Source organism: Ornithorhynchus anatinus, chromosome X1, assembly GCF_004115215.2.
Source record: "Ornithorhynchus anatinus isolate Pmale09 chromosome X1, mOrnAna1.pri.v4, whole genome shotgun sequence".
NCBI lineage: Eukaryota > Metazoa > Chordata > Mammalia > Monotremata > Ornithorhynchidae > Ornithorhynchus > Ornithorhynchus anatinus.
In genome coordinates this window covers 116,470,771-116,492,062 of record NC_041749.1, presented here as the reverse complement: position 1 = coordinate 116,492,062, position 21,292 = coordinate 116,470,771, and positions in this window count along the sequence as shown.

Genomic DNA, 21,292 nt, shown 5'->3' with positions numbered 1-21,292 from the left:
TTTTACAGATGAGGGAACTGAGGCACAGGGAACTGAAGTGACTTGCCCACAGTCACACAGCTGACAAGTGGCAGAGCTGGGATTCGAACTCATGACCCCTGACCCCAAAGCCCGTGCTCTTTCCACTGGGCCACGCTGCTTCTCTATTCCTCACACTTGGGCTTGAATTGCCCCATCCCTGTTGACTGTAGAGGTAACTCTGTGTCTTGAATAGCAGTAATGGGTCAGTTCCCTCATCTGTAAAATGTGGCTTCAATATTTGTTCTTGCACCTTCTTAGACTGGGAGCCCATTGTGTCCGGCCTGATTATATCTACCCCAGCGCTTAGTATGGTTCTTGGCACATAGTAAGTGTTTATCAAATGTTATGATTGTTATTATTATTAATAACAATAACAACAATAATAAGCATCTACTGGGTGCAATGCATGCTCCTATAAATCAGAGAAGTGACACATTCTCTGCCCACAAACATCTTAGAGTCTAATGTGGGGGACAGAGGTAGATGCAGTTCCAAATTAGATTAACAGGGTAAGTTGGAGGAGGTGGGCTCTCAGTAGGGCTTTGAGTGCGGGAAGAGTTGAGGTCTGTCTGATGGGGGGGAGGGAGAGAGTCCCAAGCCAGGGGTAAGAGCTGGGTGGGGGGATGAAGGCAGGAGAAGTGAGAAGTACAGGTAAAGGTCAACATGGACCTGGGAGTCAGAAGGACCTGGGTTCTAAACCCTGCTCCATCACTTGTCTGTTGCCTGCCTTGGGCAAGTCACTTCACTTCTGTGTCTCAGTTCCCTCATCTGTAAAATGAGGATTAAGAATGTGAGCCCCATGTGGGACACGGACTGTGTCCGACCTGATTACGTTGTATCTATCCCAGCGCTTAGAACAGCACCTGAAACATAGTAAGCCCTTAACAGATACGACTAAAAAAATAAAAGGCAGCTTGGGAGAAAAGTAGACAGCAGGTCAGGGAAGGGAATAGCAGATGAAGAAGGCAGATAGGTAAAATGGGACCAGACTGGGGAGAGCCTTTGGTTTGTTTTCATTTTCTATTCCTTTCCAGATGGTACCTATCATTCTGTTGTGCTTTTTAGCTGCTGCCGCGGATTGAATCAGTGATTTGAAGGCACATTCCAACTAGGTAGTGCTGGACTCAAAGCGGTCACTCGTAAAAACCCAGAGCCCATCTTGGAATTTGGATGATTTCCCCTGGCTGCATTACCTTGCACTTGCTCCCACAGATGCCCCTTTCTGCCTGCTCAGTCACCTTCATGGGGCCTTTCTGCAGTCTATTTACCACCTGAAAGAGCTCAATGTCACCCATTTGCTTGGAGGTCACACTGGAGGCTCCCTTCTCCAGATCTTTTAGGAATTTGTTCAGCCACCCTCCTTGAGGTACCCCACCATTTACAATTCTCCAACCCCAAACTGGACACTTTTGCCAATTCTGAGTTTCCTAGCATGGCCTAGAGGAGGGGATGAGGGACTAGGAGTTGGGAGGTCGGGGTTCTGATCCCAGCTCTGCCACTGGCCTGCCGGGTGGCCTTGGGGCAAGTCATCTGACCTCTCTGGGCTTCAGTTACCTCATCTGTAAAAGGGGGGACTTTAGCACTCAGGAACCTTACCCCTGCTGCTCTCCTACTACAACCCAGCCTGCACTCTTCCCTTCTCTTATGCCAACCTACTCACTGTAGATCGATCCCACTTATCTCTCAGCCGATCTTTCGCCCACATCCTGCCTCTGACCTGGAAAGCCCTCCCTCGCAGCGTGGCCTAGTGGCCCGATCACGGGCCTGGGAGTCAGATGGAGGTGGGTTCTAATCCCGGCTCTGCACCTTCTCTGCTGGATGACCTTGGGCATGCCACGAAACTTCTCTGTGCCTCAGTTTTCTCATCTGTAAAATGGGGACAACGTAACATGTCTAAAATTGAGCTCCTTCATGTCTAAAACTGAGCTCCTTATCTTCCCTCCCAAACCCTGTCCTCTCCCTGACTTCCCCGTCACTGTGGACGGCACGACCATCCTTCCCGTCTCACGGGCCCGCAACCTTGATGTCATTCTTGACTCGGCTCTCTCGTTCACCCCACACATCCAATCCGTCAACAACACCCGCCGATCTCACCTCTACGATATCGCCAAGATCCGCCCTTTCCTCTCCATCCAAATGGCTATCGCGCTGGTACAAGCTCTCATGATATCCCGACTGGATTATTTTGTCAGCCTTCTCTCTGATCTCCCTTCCTCCCGTCTCTCCCCGCTCCAGTCTATTCTTCATTCTGCTGCCCGGATCAGTTTCCTACCGAAATGCTCTGGGCATGTCACTCCCCTCCTCAAAAACCTCCAGTGGTTGCCAGTCAACCTTCGCACGAAACAAAAACTCCTCACCGTTGGCTTCGAAACTCTCCATCACCTTGCCCCTTCCAACCTCATCTCCCTTCTCTCTTTCTACTGCCCACCCCCTACACTCCATTCCTCTGCCGCTCCCCTCCTCACTGTCCCGCGTTCACGCCTATCCCACCGTCGACCCCTGGCCCACATCCTATCGCTGTCCTGGAATGCCCTCCCTCCTCTCGTCCACCAAACTAACTCTCTTCCCCTCTTCAAAGCTCTTTTGAGAGCTCACCTCCTCCAAGAGGCCTTCCCAGTCTGAGCCCCCCTTTCCTTCTGCTCCCCCTTCCCCCCCACCCTCTGCCCCTCCCCCTTCCCTCAACACTGTGCTCATTTGTATATATTATTTATTACCCCTATTTATTTTATTAATGAGGTGTACATCCCCTTGATTATATTTACCTTGATGATGTTGTCTTGTTTTTGTTTTGTTCTGTTTTGCTTTGCTGTCTGCCTCTCCCGTTTAGACTGTGAGCCTGTTATTGGGCAGGGATTGTCTCTGTTGCCAAACATTCCAAGTGCTTAGTACAGTGCTCTGCACATTGAAGCAGCGTGGCTCAGTGGAAAGAGCCCGGGCTTGGGAGTCAGAGGTCATGGGTTCGAATCCAGACTCTGCCACTCGTCAGCTGGGTGACTGTGGGCAAGACACTTCACTTCTCTGTGCCTCAGTGACCTCATCTGTAAAATGGGGATGAAGACTGTGAGCCTCATGTGGGACAATCTGATTACCCTGTATCTACCCCAGGGCTTAGAACAGTGCTGTGCACATAGTAAGCGCTTAACAAATGCCAACATTATTACTGAGAAGCAGCGTGGCTGAGTGGAAGAGCCCGGGCTTGGGAGTTAGAGGTCATGGGTTCGAATCTCGGCTCTGCCACTTGGCAGCTGTGTGACTGTGGGCAAGTCACTTAACTTCTCTGTGCCTCAGTTACCTCGTCTGTAAAATGGGGATTCACTGTGAGCCTCAGGTGGGACAACCTGATTACCCTGTGTCTATACCAGCGCTTAGAACAGTGCTCTGCACATAGTAAGCGCTTAACAAATACCAACATTATTATAGTAAGCGCTCAATAAATACTACTGAATGAATGAATGAATGGGGATTAAGACTCTGAGCCCCACGTGGGACAGGGATTATGTACAACCTAATTATCTTATATCTACCCCAGTGCTTAGAACAGTGTTTGACACACAGTAAGCACTTTACAAATACCATCATTATTATTATTGTCATACCTGACAGACAGCATGGCGTAGTGGCTAGAGCACGGGCCTGGGAGTCAGGAGGTCATGGGTTCTAATCCCAGCTCCACCACCCGTCTGCTGTGTGACCTTGGACAAGTCACTTCATTTCTCTGTGCCTCAGTTCCCTTATCTGTAAAATGGAGATCGAGACTGTGAACCCCATCTGGGACAGGGTCTGTGTCCAACCCCATTTGCTTCCATCCACCTCAGCTCTTAGTACAGTGCCTGGCACATAGTAAGCACTGCAGCGTGGCTCAGTGGAAAGAGCGCGGGCTTGGGAGTCAGAGGTCATGGGTTCGAATCCCGGCTCTGCCACATGTCAGCTGTGTGACTTTGGGCAAGTCACTTAACTTCTCTGTGCCTCGGTTACCTCATCTGTAAAATGGGGATTAACTGTGAGCCCCATGTGGGACAACCCGATTACCCTGTATCTACCCCAGCGCTTAGAACAGTGCTCTGCACATAGTAAGCGCTTAACAAATACCAACATTATTATTAACCAATATCACGATTATTAATTAAGCTCCTTTTCTTCAAAGCCTTATTGAAGGCACATCTCTTCCAAGAGGCCTTCCCTGCCTAAGCCCTCATTTCCTCTTCTCCCATTCCCTTCTGTGTCACCCTGATTTGCTCCCTTTATTCACCCCTCCCTGAGCCCCGCAGCACTTATGTCCATATCTGTAACTTATTTATATTATATTATCTGTTTCCCCCTCTAGACTGCAAGTTCGTCGTGGGCAGGGAATGTGTCTATCAACTATATTATATTGCACTCTCCCAAGGGCTTAATACAGTATTCTGCACACAGTAAGTGCTTAATAAATACGACTAATTGATTGATTGGAGAAAAGATCCCTATTCTTCCTGCCTCATGACTGTGAGCCCTTACTGGAACAGGTACTGTATCCAATCTGATCATCTTATAAGTACCTAATAAAGACCCTTGCTGTTACTCCCACTGAGGTGTAACATAGAGAACACAGAAACAACACCTCGCTCCCTTAAACTCCCTCCCTCCTGGGAGATCTCAACACACAACTGCCATCCAAGCACTAAACGGTCCACGCACTGAACGTGAGCCACTTACACAGGTAGGGTTTAAGCACATCTGTTCATTTGCATCAGGCTGCCCTTGGCTGACACAGTCAGCTCCTGTTGGCCCACCCGAAGATGCTCCCTTGGGAGCGAATGCTCATTAGTCCCCATGCTGCCCCTCAGATTCCACGGCTTCTCACTGGTGGTTGAGCAGGAAGTTGGCATCTCTCGTTTTCCGTGTTCATCGCTCTTAGTCCCTCCTCCAACGGCCCATTGATCTCCGCCTCATGTCCCGATCCGCCATCTTGGAGCCACGTGACCTGGGCCTGGGGGCAGGGGTCACCTCCAAAATCCCAAGGTGTTGGGGAAACACAGGGCACCAGGGTCAATCCCAAGGTGTGATAGGGTGGGGGTTGGAGATGTCCTGCAGCAGCAATGGGTTCAGGAGTCCCTGTGGGCTGTACTAGGGGCTGGGGGACATACCCCGACACCTTTGGTGTTGGGGGGGGGCATGTGCAGGAAGAGGGCGGCCGTCATGGGCCGCCGGAGCCGGTCAGACAGAGGAGCCGGGCCCCGGGGCTGCTAGGGGATGGGAGATGCTGCGCCCAGGCTCTGAGACTCCTGCCGTACCCCACGGAGTCCCACAAACAACTCAGTGGCCGCCACAAACAAGAGGAGACTGGGGAGGGGCAGCATCAGCAGGTGGGAGCCCCTCTGTGTGCTCCGGGGCCATCTTGGACTGCAGGGGCGACAACGCAGCTTGAAACTCCCTCCCCACAGCGGAGCTCGACCCAGACCACGGTTTGGAGCCGGGGAGGGGAAGGAACAGGGGGAAAAAAACAATGCGGCAGCAGAGGCTCTTTGTGTGGGGCTTCGTGTTAGAAGCAGCTTGGGCCTTATTTCACTCCCATAGAGCCGGAGCCTGAGGAGGGCAAGGGGATCAACCCTAGCCTGTCTTTCCCCACTCCAGTCCACCCTTCACTCTGCTGCCTGGATCATTTCTCTACAAAAACATTCTGGACATGTCACTCCGCTCCTCAAAAAACTCCGTTGGTTGCCCAGCACCTCCATATCAAACAAAAACTCCTCTCCATTGGTTTTAAAGCACTCCGTCACCTCACCCGCTCCTACCTCACTTTACTTCTCTCCTTCTACAACCTAGCCCTCCCACTTCACTCCTCTAGTGCCAACCTTCTCACTGTGCCTCTATTTTGCCTGTCTCACCGTGGCCCCCTGGCCCCCATCCTGCCTCTGGCCTGGAACACCCTCCCTCCTCTAATCTGACAGACCACCACTCTCCCCCACTTCAAAGCCTTATTGAAGGCACATCTCCTCCAAGAGGTCTTCCCGGACTAAGCCCCACTTTTCCTCATCTCCCACTCCCTTCTGCATCACCCTGACTTGCTCCCTTTGCGCTTCCCCCCTCCCAGCCCCAGAGCACTTATGTACATATCTATAATTGTATTTGTATTGATGTCTGCCTCCCCCTCCCACTAGACGGTGAGCTCATTGTGGGTAGGGAATGTCACTGTTTATCTTTGTATTGTATTTTCCTAAGTGCTCAGTACAGTGCTCTGCCCAGAGTAAGTGCTCAATAAATCGAATGAATGAATGAATGAATGGATATCCCCCTTTAATCTTTGGTTTTCCAGGCTGAACAGCTCTCATCTTTTCAGTCAATTTCATCATCAATAAAACTATTGAACAGAACCAGAGTGGGAGTAACCCCCATGGGACAGCACTCGATTCGTTCCCAGGGTGACACTGAGCCACTGCTGAATACCTTAGGTCTCTGACCTGAGAGCCAGCTAGGCCCCATCAGTGGGGTTCATTCATTCATTCAATCATATTTATTCACACAGATGTCTCACAGCAGCATCATAATTTGAATTAAACCCTTTCCCGCCCCCCCCAGCACTCTATCCCCCCCTACAAAACTAGCCCCATCTCCTAGAGTGTGGTGCACAATGGAAAATGTTCAATGAAGTTTTTTGAGGAGTCAGTGTGGTGCTTGAAATACCTTTATTAGGTAAGCATATTAATTCATTCATTAGTATTTATTGAGCGCTTACTATGTGCAGAGCACTGTACTAAGCACTTGGAATATACAATTCGGCAACAGATAGAGACAATCCCTGCCCAATAACGGGCTCACAGTCTAAACGGGGGAGACTGTTCTAAGCGCTGAGGAGGATACAAGGTAATCAGGTTGTCCCACGTGGGGCTCACAGTCTTAATCCCCATTTTACAGATGAGGGAACTGAGGCACAGAGAAGTTAAGTGACTTGCCCAAAGTCACACAACTGATAAGTGGCAGATCTGGGATTAGAACCCATAACCTCTGACTCCCAAGCCCGTGCTCTTTCCATTGAGCCACGCTGCTTCTCTTGCTCTTATCTTGCTCTTAGCATTACTGTGAGGAAGAGATTTGAAGAACACAGAAGTGTACCAGATAAATATGAAAATGACTGAATTAGGGCTCTGCCTACGCGTACATGAGAAACCCTCTCTATCACAGGAAGGTTACAAGCCCTGAGTGAAAAGTGAGGAATTTTTGAATTCTACTCCCCTATTGCAAACTAACCTTACCAACATCTTCCCTTACTGAGTACCTGAATTTCTCAGTTTAGTTTAGTGGAAAGAGCATGGGAGTGGGTATCAGGAGATCCGGGTTCTAGTCTTGGCTCCTCCACTTGCCTGCTGTGAGATCTTGAGCAACTAATAATAATAATGTTGGTATTTGTTAAGCGCTTACTATGTGCCGAGCACTGTTCTAAGCGCTGGGGGAGACATAGGGGAATCAGGTTGTCCCACGTGGGGCTCACAGTCTTCATCCCCATTTTACAGATGAGGGAACTGAGGCCCAGAGAAGTTAAGTGACTTGCCCACAGTCACACAGCCGACAAGTGGCAGAACTGGGATTCGAACTCATGAGCCCTGACTCCAAAGCCCGTGCTCTTTCCACTGAGCCACGCTGCTTCACTTCTCTTCTCTGGGACCTCAGTTTCCTCACCTGTAAAATGGGCATTCATTACCTGTTCTCCCTCCTTCTTAAACTGGGTACTCCGTTTGGACAGCATCTATGTCCAATCCTTTTTATGGTATTTGTTAAGTGTTTACTATGTATCAAGCACTTTTGTAAATGCTGGGGTAGACACAAGATCATCAGGTCCCACATGGGGCTCACAGTCTAAGTAGAAGGGAGAACACATATTGAATCCCCATTCTGCAGCTGAGGCAGTGGAACCAACAGAGAATTTAAGCGATTTGCCCGAGGCCACACAACAGGCAAGTAGCGGAACTGGGATTAGAACCCAGCTCCTGTTGTTCCCAGGCCTGTGATTTATCCACTAAGCCATACTGCTTCTCTTGTATTGACCCCTATGCTTAGCACAGTGCTTGGCACATACCAAGTACTCGATAAATGCCAGTATAATAATTACCACCTTTATTTCTTTATATTAATGCCTGTCTCCCCCTCTAGACTGCAAGCTTGTTTTGGGCAGGGAAAGTGTCAGTTTATTGTTATATTGTACTCTCCCAAGCGCTTAGTACAGTGTAGTACAGCACAGCACAGCACAGCTTAGTACAGCACACGGTAAGCGCTCTACAAATACAGTTGACTGACTGACGACTAGTAGACCCTTGTAGCAAAACGCCATTAAAGCAAAGAACAACCTAGGACTCATTATACCAACAACTCTGATAATGGCCACTGACCCACTTATATGTAATAATTACGGCCTTTGCTAAGCACTTACTTTGGGCCAAACACTCTACTAAGTGTTGGGGTAGATGCAAGGTAATCAAGCCGGACACAGTCCCTGTCCCATATGGGGTTCCCAATCTAAGAGGGAGGGAGAACGGGTATTGAATTCCAATTTTACAGATAAGAAAACTGAGGCCTAGGGAAATGAAGTGAAGCCCAAGGTCGCACAGGAGGTAGGTGGTAGAGCAGAGATTAGAACCCAGGTCCTCTGCCTTCCAGGCCTGTGCTAGGCTGGGCTAGACAAAGGGTAAAGACTGATATCATATCTCTCATAGGAAGGCAGGCTGATTAAGAAATATGTGTGGGCTGGTGTGGCTTTTGTACTTATTTGCAGGGCTGCCTTATACTTGCCGACTGCATTACAAAATATTTTTCCTTCGCCACACCCCTTTGGAGGCAGGTTGGCATTAGTGACCTATTTAAGAAGAAGAAATTGAGGCCAACTCCTCTCTGACTAATCCTCCCATCTTCCTGGTCATGCCTCCCCATTCAGCTCTCTCAGCACTGCTACGCACTCACCTGCTGATTTATTTGTTTAGAGGTATCCACCTGTGTTCATTATTTCTATCCCCTTTCCCGCTCATTTAACCATCTTATTTCCATCCATTTTTTATGGTATTTGTTAAGCCCTTACTATGTGCCAGGCACCGTACTAAGCTCTGGGGTAGATATAAGTTAATCAGCTTGGACACAGTCCGTGTCGCACATGGGGCTCACAGTCTTCATACCCATTTTAAAGATGAGGGAACTGAGGCCCAGAGAAGTGAAAAATAATAATAATAATAATTCTGGAATTGGTTAAGTGTTTGTGCCAGACACTGTAATTAAGTACTGGGGTGGATCCAAGCAAATCATGATGGACACAGTCCCCGGCCCACGTGGGGCTCACAGTCTCAATCCCCATTTTACAGATGAGGGAACGGAGGCCTAGAGAAATGAAGTGACTTTCCCAAGTTCACACAGGAGACAAGTGGAAGGACCAGGATTAGAACCCAGATCCTTCTGACTCCCGGGCCCGTGCCCTAGCCACCAGACCATAGTATGACCCCCCGTCTTCTCCACTGGATTGTAAACTCCCTGAGGGATTGGTTGGTGCGTCACGCTTCCTCTAGACGTTCCCCAAGCACAGTACAGGGATGGAATCTCCCGTGGAGAATGAAAGCTGAGTCCCTGCTCGTCGTGTTCCCACGGTGGGGGCCAAGGCTGCAGCACATGGCGAAATGCACATAACTGCTTGAGACCCACCGGCTTCAGGCAGCTGTTTCTCATTCATTCATTTACTCATTCAATTGTATTTATTGAGCACTTACTGTGCGCAGAACACTGTACTAAGCATTTGGAAAGTACAATACAGCAATAGAGACAATCCCTTCCCACAACGGGCTGATAGTCTACAGGGGATCCCCCCTGGGCCCCTCCAATTCACGGGGTCCCTGGGTAGCTCTCTGGGAAGAAGCCTTCTCCACTGCTGACACCGCCCCAGCAGGCAGAGCCATGACTAGAACCCCGATCTCGCGATTCCCAGAGCCGGGTTCTCTCCCCGGACACGCGGCAGGGGTACATTCTGAATGACGGGTCGAGTAGGAGTTCAACTGATGCAATGGATGATGAGCATGACGATGAGGTACAGCGAAGTAGTTTCATAGACTAATGGGAACACGGGCCTCGGCGTCAGGTGACCTGGGTTCTCGTCCCAGATCCGCCACTTAATAACAATTGTAGTATTTGTAAAGTGCTTACTATGTGCCAGGCCCTGTTCTAGGTATCGGGGTAGATACAAGATAATGGGGTTGGACACAGTCCCTATCTCACATAGGGCTCACATTCTTAATTCCCACTTTACAAATGAGGTAACTGAGGCCCAGAGAAGTGAAGTGACTTGCCCAGGGTCACACAGCAGACAAGTGGCGGAGCTGGGATTAGAACCCAGGTCCTTCTAACTCCCAAGCCCATGCTCTATCCACTAGGCCACGCTTCTGCGTGACCTGGTGCGAGTCACTTCACTTCTCTGGGCATCAGTTTCCTTATCTGTAAAATGGGGATTCAATACCTGTTTTCCCTCCCCCTTAGAATGTCATCCCCATGTAGGATAGGGACTGTCTGCAGCCTGATTATGTCGTATAATAACTGCGGTATTTTTTAACCTCTTACTATGTGTCAAGCACTGTACTAAGCCTTGGGGTACATTCAAGAGAATCAAGTCCCACAAGGGGCTCACAGTATCTACCCCAGTGCTTAGTACAGTGCTTAAAAATATAATAACAACAGCAACAACAATAATGATAATAATAATAATTACACCTGAAGGGATCTTGTTCAGTCAAATAGCCCCTCCTTCTGCTTTCAGGCAGGGCTCCATCTAAGCCACCTTGGACAAAAGAGGATTTATGTCACTTTTCCAGGTTGCCAGAAATGGAGTTTCTCTGATTCTTTGCAGCTGTAGCCCACTCCACCATCTGGCAATCCCCCACTCAGGAAATCATTTCCTCTATCTAACCAAAATCCCTTATGCTGCAGTTTAAGGTCATTTCTCCTCATTCTGACTTCATTCTTTCTCACCGCCAACCTTTTGCTCATGCCCTTCCTTCTGCCTGGAACTCCTTCCCCCTTCTCATCTGGCTGACCACTGCTCTCCCATCTTCAAAGCTCTTCTGAAATCTCATCTCCTCCAGAAGGCCTTCCCTGATTCATCTCTCATCTACATCTTATTTCCCCTCCAGCTCCCTCTTCATCTGTTCTTTATACTCTATTGCTTCCTCCTACTTGTAGTTTATTTTAGTGTCTGTCTCCCCCACTAGACTGTAAGCCCCTTAATATCAATAACAATAATAATGGTATTTGTTAAGCACGTACTATGTGCTAAGCACTGCACTAAGCTCTTGAGAGCAAGAACTGCATCTACTAACTCTATTGTACCCTCCCAAGTGCTTAGCACAGTATAGTGTACACAATAAGCACTCCGTCAATACTATTGAAAGATGAATCGATCAACATCCTTCCTTGGGGTTACCCAGCAAGTTATCATCAAAAACAGAACGGAATTTATAGCAGTTGGATTCTTTATCGATCTCTTAATCTACTCCAGGTGTTAATAAATCAATCTCATATTTATTGAACACTTAGTGTGTGCAGAGCACTGTACTAAGAGCTTGGGAGAGTTGATAGACACGTTCCCTGCCCACAGTGAGCTTACAATCCGATTGTTGTGTGGCAAACAACATACACATCAACACAACAAGGGACAATCTTGGTGTGTGCCCAAGACCTTTTCAGTCATGCACTCACTCATGAATGTCATCATCATCCAGATATGAAGGACATCGCCCTCCCTCTCTCTCTCTTTCTCTCTCTCGCACCCTACCGACCCTGTGCTGATTCTTTTGAAGCAAGAGTTTCATCAAAAACAAAGAATGTATCTTTCTTGCCCTTAAAATATTGTGGGAGAATTTCCTCAGACTACAAGTATAGCTTTCCACTTGGTACTTTCACTGTTCATCTTCCCTTGTTCTCTACAGAGATCCCAGTTCTCACTTATGAAATCACTGCTCATTCTTTGCCACACTTAAATGTTTACTCTTGTGGGACCAAATTACTCACAGTCATAGACATGAGCCAAGCTTTTGAAAAGTCTACCCATGTTCACTTCTTTTGCACTTCCTGCCAGACGGATAAAATGACGTCATTTTAGCACCAGTTTCAGCAGGGGAGTAGAAATAATAGTACTAATGGTCTTTGTTAAGTGTTTACTATATGCCCAGTGCTGAGGAAGATGCAAGATGATCCGATCAGACACAGTCCCTGTCCCTCATGGGACTCACAGTCTAAGGCAGAGGGAGAATAGGAATTGAATCTCCATTTTACAGATGGGGAAACTGAAGCACAGAGAAGCTTAGTGACTTGCCTAAGATCACACAGCAGGGAAGCAGCCAAGCCAGGATTAGAACCCAGGCCCCTTGCCTCCCAGTCCTGTTCTCTTTCCATTATGCCGATCTGCTTCCCAGTGTAAAAAATGCTAGAACTTAGAGAGCTGGGTATTTTGGTCGAGTGGCCCAGAAGAGGTGATTCTTGGTTGGGAAATAGCCAAATGATACTCTTTTACCATCCAACATCTTAAACGTGCCTCCTCTGATTTACTTCAAACTGTAAACACCAACATATTGATTAAAAATAAGCCCAAGAATACCATACTGATGATGATGACTCTCTTCTTGCTTGAGAGACAGCACTACTGAAATGCCTTAAAGAGTCTTTCGGAGTGGATAAAAGCCGAAATGTACAGCCATTTCGAGCCCCTGTGTATTTATTTACAGCTCTCTTTAGCACTCGGGTACATCTGTTTATTCAATTATTTACTTCAATTACTTTAGTTGTAAATATTTTTATGTCTGTCTCTCCCTGTGGAGTGTAAGCTCCTTGCAGATAGGGAATGTATCGCTTCTCTGGTTTGTATTTCCCAAGCGCCTAGTACACAGCATGGCAAACAATCGATAATATATACTGAGCGTTCGCTATGTGCAGCACACTGAACTAAGCACTTGGGAAAGTACGATCAAGTTGGCAGACAGATTCCCTGCCCTCAAGGTGCTTATAATCTAGTGGGGGAGACAGACACTAAAGTACATTGCAGGAAAGAGGAAGTAATATTCATTCATTCAGTCAGGCAGTCGTATTTATTGAGCACCTACTGTGTGCAGAGCACTGTATTAAGCGCTTGGAAAGTACAATTCGGCACCAATAGAGACAATCACTACCCAACAATGGGCTCACAGTCTAAAAGGGGAAGACAGACAACAAAATAAAACAAGTAGCCAGGCAGCAATAGTATCACTATAAATAAATAGCATTATAGATATATACACATCATTAATAAAATAAATAGAATAATACATATGTACATAATAACGATAATAATGTTGGTATTTGTTAAGCACTTACTATGTGCCATGCACTGTTCTAAGCACTGGGGTAGATACAAGGTCATCAGGTTGTCCCACATGGGGCTCACAGTCTTCATCCCCATTTTACAGATGAGGTAACTGAGACACAGAGAAGTCAGAGAAGCCCAAGGTCACACAACGGACAAGTGGTGAAACTGGGATTAGAACCCACGACCTCTGCCTCCCAAGCCCGTGCTCTTTCCACTAAGCCACACTGCTTCAAGTGTGTAGGGCGGGGATGGGGGTAGAGCAGAGGGAGGGAGTTGGGGCAGTGAGGAGGGGTGGAGGAGCAGAGGAAAAGGGGGGGCTCAGTCTGGGAAAGCCTCCTGGAGGAGGTGAGCTTTCAGTGGGGCTTTGAAGGGGGGAAATGTGCTAGTTTGGCGGACACGAGGAGGGAGGGCATTCCAGGCCAGAGGTAGGACGTGGGCCAGGGGTCGACGGTGGGACAGGCGAGAACGAGGCACGGTGAGGAGGTTAGTGGCAGAGGAGCGGAGTGTGCAGTAATGGAGTATAAAGATATATCTATCAATCGATGGTATTTATTGAGCATTTACTACGTGCGGAACATCGTACGAAGCACTTGGGAGAGTACAATGAAGCAGAATTAGCAGACACGTTCCCAGCCCATAACGGGCGTAGAGTCTAAGGGATATAGACAGGTGTGTAACAGCGGGGGGTGGGGGTGGGGGGATAGCGGGGTGGATAGCCAGGGTTTTAAGTGGAAGTGCTGAAGTGGTATTTGGGGAAAATGGGGTGTAACTAACATGCTACCGTGCTATCACATTTGTCTCCTGGAGGAGATGTGATTTCAGAAGGACCTTGAAGTTGGACACTCGATCAATACTTCTACTACAACAATCAATCAATCGTATTTACTGAGCACTTACCATGCCCAGAGGACTGTACTAAGTGCCTGGGAGAGCACAATATAGTAAAGTTGGTAGGCCCATTTCCTGCCCACAGAGAGCTTACAGTTTAGAGAGGGAGAGAGACATGAATATAAATAAATCAATTATGGATACGGGGATAAGTTCTGTGGGGCCGAGTCGGGCCAGGGGGGAATAAATGGAGCAAATCCAAGTGTAAGGGCAATGCAGAAGGGAGTGGGAGAAGAGAAGATGAGGGCTTAGTCAGGGAAGGCCACTTAGAGGAGATGTGCCTCCAATAAGTCTTTGAAGGTGAGGAGAGTAATTGCCTGTCAGATATGAAGAGGGAGGGCGTTCCAGGCCAGAGGCAGGACGTGGACGAGAGGTCAGTAGCGAGATAGATGAGGTTGAGGTACAGTGAGTACGTTGGCATTAAAGGAGCAAAGTGTGCAGGCTGGGTTGGAATAGAAGAGCAGCAAGGTGAGGTAGGAGGGGGCGAGGTGATTTAGTGCTTTAAAGCTGACGGTAAGAAATTTCTGTTTGATTCAGAGGTGGATGGACAACCACTGGAGGTCCTTGAGGAGCTGGGAAACATGGACTGAAAATTTTTGTAGAAAAAATGATCTGAGCAGCAGAGTGAAGTATGGACTGGAGTGGGAAGAGACAGTAGCCAGGGAGGTCAGCAAGGAGGCTGATAGAGTAATCAAGGAAGGATAGGATAAGCGACTGGAATACCGTGCTGGCAGTTTGGATGGAGAGGAAAGAGCACTTTTTAGCGATGTTGTGAAAGTGAAACCGACAGGATTTAGTGATCGATTGAGTATGTGGATTGAATGAGAGATGAGTCAAGGATAAAACAAGGTTACGGGCTTGCAAGACAGGAAGGATGGTGGTGCTGTTTACAGTAAAGGGAAAGTCAGGGGGAGAACAGGGTTTGGGCGAGAAGATAAGGAGTTCTGTTTTGGACATGTTAAGTTTGAGCTTTCAGCGGGACATCCAAGTAGAGATATCCTGAAGGCAGGAGGAATGTGAGACTGCAGAGAAGGAGAGAGATCAGGACTGGAGAGGTAGATTTGGAAATCATCCGCATAGAGGCAGTAGGTGTAGCCATGGGAGCGAATGAGTTCACCGAGGGAGTGAGGGTAGATGAAGAATAGAAGGGGACCCAGAACTTAACCTTGAGGGACTCCCACAGTTAGGGGGTGAGAGCAGAGGAGAAGCCTGTGAAGGAAACTGAGAACGAGCGGCCTGAGAGATAGGAGGAGAACCAGGAGAGGATAGTGTCAGTGAAGCCCAAGTTGGATAATGTTTCCAAGGAGAGGGGGGTGGTCAACAGTGTCAAAGGCAGCTGAGCGGTCGAGGAGGATCAGAAGATGGAGTAGAGGTGGTTGGATTTGGCAAAAAGGAGATCATTGGTGATCTTTGAGAGGGTGGTTTCTGTGGAGTGAAGGGAATGGAAGCCAGATTGGAGGGGGTCAAGGAAAGAATTGGAGGAGAGGAAGAGGAGGCAGCGGATGTAGACAGCTCGCTTAAAAAGTTTGGAAGGGAATGGTAGGATGGAGATGGGGCGACAACTAAGATGATAATTATTACTATTATCACTACTATGTGAAAATCAATAAGTGGTATTAATTGAGCACGTACTTTGTTCACAGCACTGTACTAAGTGCTTGGGGGAGTACAGTACAACAGAGTTAGCAGACACATTCCCTTCCCATAGGGGGTTTTCAGTCTAGAGGGGGAGACAGACATGAATATAACTATATATGTGACAAGTACTCAAAAGACTGATTCTACAGGGTCGCTGACCTTTAATAAAGACTTCCAACATTCTACCACTTGGGACCAGAAGCACTTCCACCTAACATGTCTCATAACAGTTAATCGTTCCGAGGTGCAGATCCTTAGCTCTCTGGACTTGAAAACAAGTAGAGTGTTCTAAACTCTTCTAGCCTAATCTGTCTCTAGTTGCACGTAGTAATTCATTCAGAAAGGAACATTATTTCTGTGAACACCGTCTCAATTTCAGAAGACTCATTTTAATGATTTTAAAAATTTGATTCCTTAGTCCCTGGTATTATTCCCACTTTTCTCCTCTTAGCCCTGGGGACCAAGGCAAAGATGAGATGCCTGCAAGTCTTTCCTCTAATTTATTTGACAAATAAAAATACAGTCGTCCTTCAGGGTTGAAGAGGACACCACACTGGCATGAATGTGCATTCAGATTACACCACCCCTAACAGGACTTGATTCTATTTATTGCTATTGTTCTTGTCTGTCCATCTCCCCCGATTAGACTGTAAGCCCGTCAAAGGGCAGGGACTGTCTCTATCTGTTACCGATTTGAACATTCCAAGTGCTTAGTACAGTGCTCTGCACATAGTAAACGCTCAATAAATACTATTGAATGAATGAATGAATGAATGACTTTTTCATACCCTGACCAGTTCCCTCTGCCGTGGTCCCAGTAATAATAATCACTGTGGTGGTTGCTAAGCCCTTACTATGTGTCAGGCTCTGTCTTAAGTGCTGGGATAAAAAGATAATCGGGTTGGACACAGTCCCTGTTCCTCATGGGGTTCAGTCTTCATCCCCATTTCACAGATGAGGTAACTGAGAAGTGAAGTAACCTGCCCAAGGTCACATAACAGACACGTGGCAGATCCGGGATTAGAACCCGGGGCCTCTGACTCCCCGGCCCGGGTTCTTCCCCCTGGGATAAGCTGCTTCTCGAGGTCCGATCTCCGAGGTCCTGTAACGGTGCGGGATCCCAGGCACCGAGACGGTGGTGATCAGCTCTCAGCTGCCATGGGGCGGTCATCTGGTACAAATGAAGACCCAAAGTATGCCCTCGGCAATGTTTAATGCAGGGCTGAGCACCGGAGCCTGCTTCAGAGGTGGCTGGAGGGTGAGGTACAGAAACCAACCTCAAAGCGTGCTCCATGGAGACTAATAATCGGGAACTTGATGGCCCGGGGACGGGTCCTCTTGACGTCAACGTTGCTGTCTGTGGGGGACAGACACGGTGCTGCTGCGAAGGAGAAATGCGCTGGGCTAAAAGAGGCTTTAAGCATGAAACAACTGGCACTAACATCCCCATTCCCGGTTGTGGATAGTAGTGTGCCTCACCCCGTGGCCTATTAATGGGCCCAGGAAGTGCTTAGTGCAGTGCTCTGCACACACAGTAAGTGCTCAATAAATAATTATAAGAATAATAATAACATGACAGGACTGAGACTTGCCCATCATTTTCAACTGGAGATCCCATCATCCCCTACCCTGGGTGACCTCTCCCTGCCATTCCTTTATCTACAGGTCAGGCTTACGCTACATCATTCTCAATAGTAGTTAGTGTGGGATTTGTTGAGCCCCTACTGTGTGCAGAGCACTGTTCTAGGGGAACTTGGGAGAGTATTAAGCACTTATTACAGTGCTAAGCACTTAGTAGAGTGCTCTGCATATAGTAAGGCTCAATAGATACCATCGATGATTATAATAGAGGAAAAAGACATGGTCCCCTGCCTTCAAGGAGCTTACTTAAGCAACACACCCAACCCCTCCTTCCTTCCAATCTTCCTTCACCCTATTACCCTATGTTTTCTAAGGAAGCCATGTGATCTAGTGGATAGAGGGCAGGGCTCGGTGTCAGAAGGATCTGGGTTCTAATCCCAACTCTACCACTTTTTTGCTGTGTGATCTTGGGCAAATCACTTAACTTCTCTGTGCCACAGTTACCTCATCTGTAAAATGGAGATCAAGATTGTGAGCTCCATGTGGGAAAGAGACTGTGTCCAACCCGATTTGCTTGCATCTATCCCATTGCTTACGACAGTGACCGGAACATAGTAAGCACTTAACAAATACCATTATTATTATTATTATTATTATTATTATTATGCTACATTTCTCGCCTTTCCAGTGTGGCCTAGTGGAATGTGCACAGGACTGGGATTCAGGAGACCTGGGTTCTAATCCCGATCTGCCACTCGCCTGCTGCGTGACCTTGGGCAAGTGATTTCACCTCTCTGGGCCTCGGTTTCCTCATCTGTAAAATGTGGATTCAATAATAAATGAATAATAATGATAAATAAATATGGCACTCGTTAAGTGCTTACTATGTGCCAAGCCCTGATCTAAGCGCTGGGGTAGATACAAGTTAGCCAGGTTGGACACAGTCCCTGTCCCACGTTGGGTTCACACTCTTAATCCCCATTTTTTACAGATGAGGTAACTGAGATCCAGAAAAGTTAAGTGACTTGCCCAAGGTCACAGAGCAGACAAGTGGTGGACTCAGAATTAGAACCCAGGACCTTCTGACTCCCAGGCCTGTGCTCTAGCCACTTTGCCATGCTTCTTCTTAATACCTCAGGACCTCTCCTCTCTCCCCCTTAGACTGTGGGACAGGGTCTGTGCTGGATCTGATTGTATTGCATCTCTAAGTGCTTAACAGATATCACTATTATTACTATTTCAGGCTTCTCCCAACTCCAATGTTTCCTCTCTCTTTTTCCTTTGGTCTCATTACTAGGGTGACCGGAAGCTTCCCTAGAGAGGGCAACTGGTTCAGAGTCCTTCCTGGGCTCAAGAAAATCTGTAAGTCCCTAGATCCCCGGGTTCTGTTTGCATAAAGCCAACGCCTATTTTAGCATTTATGTATACACCAATTTATTCTACTTTTTCTTCATGGTTCCATACTTTTGCTATTACCAGTTGTAATAATAATAATAATGATAATAATTGTGGTGTTTGTTAAGCCCTTGCCATGTACTCTACTAAGTGCTGGGGTAGGTACAAAAAGATTTTTTTTAATGCTACTTGTTAGGTTCCTTCATTCATTCAGTCATATTTATTGAGTGCTTATTGTGTGCAGAGGACTGTACAAAGCACTTGGGAAAGTACAGTACAGCAAGGTGCTTACTATGTGCCAGGCCCCCTCTCAGGGTCGCACCTGGATAGCTTCCAGTACTCTACCATTCTCGACTACAGAAGGGAGAGTCAAGCAGAGGCCTATCCATTCCATTCCTAGCTTGGGTAGTGACTAGTGAGTGGAAGGCAATCTGCTACGAGTCAAAACTCACCTGTGCCAGGCAACGGCGGCACGGGGGAGAGTCGAGGGCGGAGACTCAAGCTTACTACATGGAAGGAGGCACTGGTAAACCACTTACCGAGAAAAGTCTACGGATCCACTACCAGAACGATTGCAGATGGAGGTGGGGCATTCTGGGAGAAATGTGTCCATGGCGCCGCTATGGGTCGAAGACAACTTGACGGCATAAGGCAATGTGCCAATGTACCAAGCGTTGGGGTAGATACAAGATAATCAGGTTGGACACAGTCCCTGTCTACATGGGGCTCACCGTTTAAATCGGAAGGAGGAGGATTTAATCCCCAATTTATAGATGAGGGAACTGAGGCCCAGAGAAGTGAAATGGTTTGGTCAAGGCCACAAAGCAGGCAAGTGAGGGAGTTGGGATTAGAACGCGGGCCCTCCGATTCCCAGGCCCATGCTCTTTTCACTAGGCCATGCTGCGTCTCCTCATCGGTCTAAGTAAAGTGTAGGTAGGATCTTCCTCTTGCGCCTAGTGTACGTCTGTCTCCACTCAACTGTAAGCTCCTCACAGATAGGGACTTTAAAAAAAAAAATTGTACCCTACCTACCATGTGCTTAGAACAGTGTTCTGCACACATTGAGCTCTCAGTAAATACGAATGAAATGGTCTAGCCACCCATTTCAGGTGAAAGTTTACAGTATTGAACTGGAAATGGCAGGAAGGGGATGAGAGATGAGTGCTGGGTTAAACTTTTAGGCGAGCGAGTGGACGGTTTGCAAAGTGGATGGAGTTAAGCAACACCCTCAGGATGCTGAGTTTTATCCACCTTAGTCCCTGACTCGCTCGGTCCATGCCCTGAAATTTGAGGGATAAAAAGGGTGGACTCCCCCGGACCTCCCAGTCCTGACTCCATCGCTGCCCCATAGAGGCTTCCTGGTCCTGAGTCAATGAATCCATCAGTGGTATTGCTCACTGCGTGCATAGCACTGTACAAAGCGCTCGGGAGACTCCAGTACAACGAAGTCGGTAGATGCGATCCCTGCCCATGAGGAGCTTCCAGTTTCCAGGGGGAGGCAGACATTAAAATAGATTAGGGATAGGAGAATAGTTGTTGTGGGACCAGGGTGAGTATCAAAGTGTTTAAGGGGAACATGGCCAAGTTCATAGTCCACGGTGTTTGTTTGTTTATTTATTTAATATTTGTTAAGCACTTAATATGTGCCAGGCACTGTACTAAGCGCTGGGGTGGCTGTAATCTAATCGGGTTGGTCGCAGTCCATGTCCTGCATGGGCCTCACAGTCTTAATCGTGGCTCAGTGGCAAGAGCCCGGGCTGGGGAGTCAGAGGTCGTGGGTTCTAATCCCGACTCCGCCGCTTGTCAGCCGTGTGACTTTGGGCAAGTCACTTCACTTCTCCGTGCCTCAGTTCCCTCATCTGTAAAAGGGGGATTGAAAGTGCGAGCCCCACGTGGGACAACCTCATCACCTCGTATCCCCCCAGCGCTTAGAACAGTGCTTTGCACATAGTAAGCGCTTAACAAATACCATCATCATCATCAATCCCCATTCCACGGATGAGGTAACGGAGGCCCAGAGAAGCGAAGCGCCTCATCCAAGGTCACGCAGCCGAAGGGCGGCGGAGCCGGAATCACAACCCGGGTTCTTCGGGTTCCCGGGCCTGTGCTCTGTCCAGCAGACGATGCAACTTCCCTCTCTATTTACCGCAGAATTTATGACGGGCTGTTCGCAGAGTGCTGTCCTCTGAGCTTTCATGGGAGAGTCCTTCATTCACTCAATAGTATTTATTGAGCGCTGACTACGTGCAGAGCACTGTACTACGCGCTTGGACTATACAACTGGGCAACAGATGGAGACCATCCCTGCCCAATGACGGGCTCACAGTCTAATCGGGGGAGACGGACGGACAAAGGGAAGACAACATAATGGAATCGAGGGGATGTAAAACTATGGGTGGCTTCACGAATCCGCGTGTCATCCTTGCGAGTCCC